This window comes from Pseudoliparis swirei, unplaced genomic scaffold (genome assembly GCF_029220125.1).
Source record: "Pseudoliparis swirei isolate HS2019 ecotype Mariana Trench unplaced genomic scaffold, NWPU_hadal_v1 hadal_27, whole genome shotgun sequence".
Taxonomy (NCBI): Eukaryota; Metazoa; Chordata; class Actinopteri; order Perciformes; family Liparidae; genus Pseudoliparis; species Pseudoliparis swirei.
In genome coordinates this window covers 1,184,452-1,186,951 of record NW_026613263.1, presented here as the reverse complement: position 1 = coordinate 1,186,951, position 2,500 = coordinate 1,184,452, and the positions used below count along the sequence as shown (strand labels likewise).

The following is a 2,500-nucleotide window of genomic DNA, read 5'->3' as shown; positions in this document are numbered from 1 at the left end:
AATATTGTGTAATATCTGTAACGGAGGAGGAGCTGCATGGAGGAGGATGCCCTGATGCATTGTGGGCCGCAGCCACAGCGGAGGTCCGCTAACAACCCGAACCCTTATTATATATTTACTGTTTATGATTATTACACAACAGCTTTTAGGTCATTTAAAGACCTCAAGAAACATGATGTCACCACCTGAAGACACATGAGGAGGAGGAGGAGGAGGAGGAGGAGCAAGAGGAGGAGGAGCAGGAAGAGGAGGAGGAGCAGGAGGAAGAGGAGGAAGAGGAGGAGGAGGAGCAGGAGGAGGAGGAGGAGGAGGAGGAAGAGGAGGAAGAGACAGGAGGAGGAGCAGGAAGAGGAGGAGGAGTGTCCTCCTGTGAGTGTTCATATACATTCATAAAAAATACATATTAATATAATATATAATTAATATGATATATATATAATAGGGCTGTCAGCGTTAACGCGTTAATCTATGCGATTAATTTGGCCGCGTTAACGCACTAAAATATTTTAACGCAACTTTGTTTACTTCCGGTGTTCGTTGAAGTTTTTACACTCAAACCGAGTGTCAAACCGCGGCAGTACGGTTTAACACTGTTTCCGCTTTTAAAACAATTATTTCTCCGCGAAAATAAGGAGCATGAATCAGTTTAACTCGTGGATGAATCAGTCGGGTTTCCTCCTGCTCCTCCTTCCTCCCGTCTCCCCCTCTGATACACAGAGGAACGGAGGGGCGACGTGTCGGGGGACGCGGTGCGGAAAGAACTCGTCACACGAACCCTTCACCGTGATTGGTCAATCCGTTTGTCTGTCAACATTTAGGGGAAAAAACAACCAATGAACACTCAGTAAATCACAAAGGACCTCCCACCTCACAGGTAAGGCTCATTAGCAGCCTGTCAGTCAGAGAGCAGAGAACACGGCGCGAGGACAATGAGCCTCATTGAATAGAGCTGAGATTGTTCTGGAATGTTTGATGTAGAACACGTGGGTATGTGTCATATGCAAACGCCTTTAAAGGGTGAATTTAATTTATTTTGTAAAATGTATAAAATGCCCCCAGCCTCCAGAGGGTCACATGACATATGTGAATGTCAGTCAGTTACCAAGGCCACTGGTTCTGCTGTTCAGTGGTAAAGATAACAGGACCAATGGGGTCTCAAATATACTTCTTTTTTTTACTAATCTGATGTTTCACTGAAGAAACAATTTATCATCCACAATATTAAATACCTCACTGGCACTTTATAGGTAGGAGCCTCTTTGAAAACACAGCTCTGTGTGAAGTTTGGTCTTTAAAAAGAATGAACTTTTAACTTTTAACTTTTAATCGCGATTAATGAATTTCAAAATGTGCGATTAATTAGTGAATTTTTTTTAATCGATTGACAGCCCTAATATTAATATGATATATATTTAAATAATATATAATTAATATAATATATATTAATATGATATATATTAATATGATATATATTAAAATAATATATAATTAATATATAATTAATATAATATATATTAATATATAATTAATACGCTGAGCACATGAAGTTATGAACATGAACAGAGCTGCAATCAAAACATGAGAAGAATGATGAGGGTGTGTGTGTGTGTGTGTGTGTGTACGGGTTGTTTCCATGTGTGTGTGTGTACGGGTTGTTTCCATGTGTGTGTGTGTGTGTGTACCGGTTGTTTCCATGTGTGTGTGTGTGTACGGGTTGTTTCTATGTGTGTGTGTGTGTGTGTGTGTACGGGTTGTTTCCATGTGTGTGTGTACGGTTGTTTCCATGTGTGTGTGTGTACGGGTTGTTTCTATGTGTGTGTGTGTGTGTGTGTACGGGTTGTTTCCATGTGTGTGTGTGTGTGTACGGGTTGTTTCCATGTGTGTGTGTGTGTGTGTGTGTACTCCACACTAAATACTAAATTGCCGAGCATCTCTTACACATAAACGATGGAATGTAGAGCCGAGCTGAACGGTGACACATCACTTACACACACACTTCAAGAGAGCACACACACTTCAAGAGAGCACACACACACTTCAAGAGCACACACACACTTCAAGAGAGCACACACACACTTCAAGAGAGCACACACACACTTCAAGAGAGCACACACACACTTCAAGAGCACACACACTTCAAGAGAGCACACACACACTTCAAGAGCACACACACTTCAAGCACACACACACTTCAAGAGTGCACACACACTTCAAGAGTGCACACACACACTTCAAGAGTGCACACACACTTCAGAGCACACACACACACACACTTCAGAGCACACACACTTCAAGAGGCACACACACTCAAGAGCACACACACTTCAGAGCACACACACTTCAGAGCACACACACTTCAGAGAGCACACACACACTTCAGAGAGCACACACACACACACTTCAGAGCACACACACTTCAGAGCACACACACTTCAGAGCACACACACTTCAGAGCACACACACACTTCAGAGCACACACACTTCAGCAGCACACACACTT

At 42.5% G+C, this 2,500-nt stretch overlaps 1 protein-coding gene across 1 annotated transcript in view; it reads right to left on the bottom strand.

Moving 5' to 3' along the window:
* The window catches only part of bcl11ba (BCL11 transcription factor B a), a 59,499-nt gene that overhangs the window by 53,794 nt on the left and 3,205 nt on the right, over window positions 1-2,500 (bottom strand). The window lies entirely within an intron of this gene.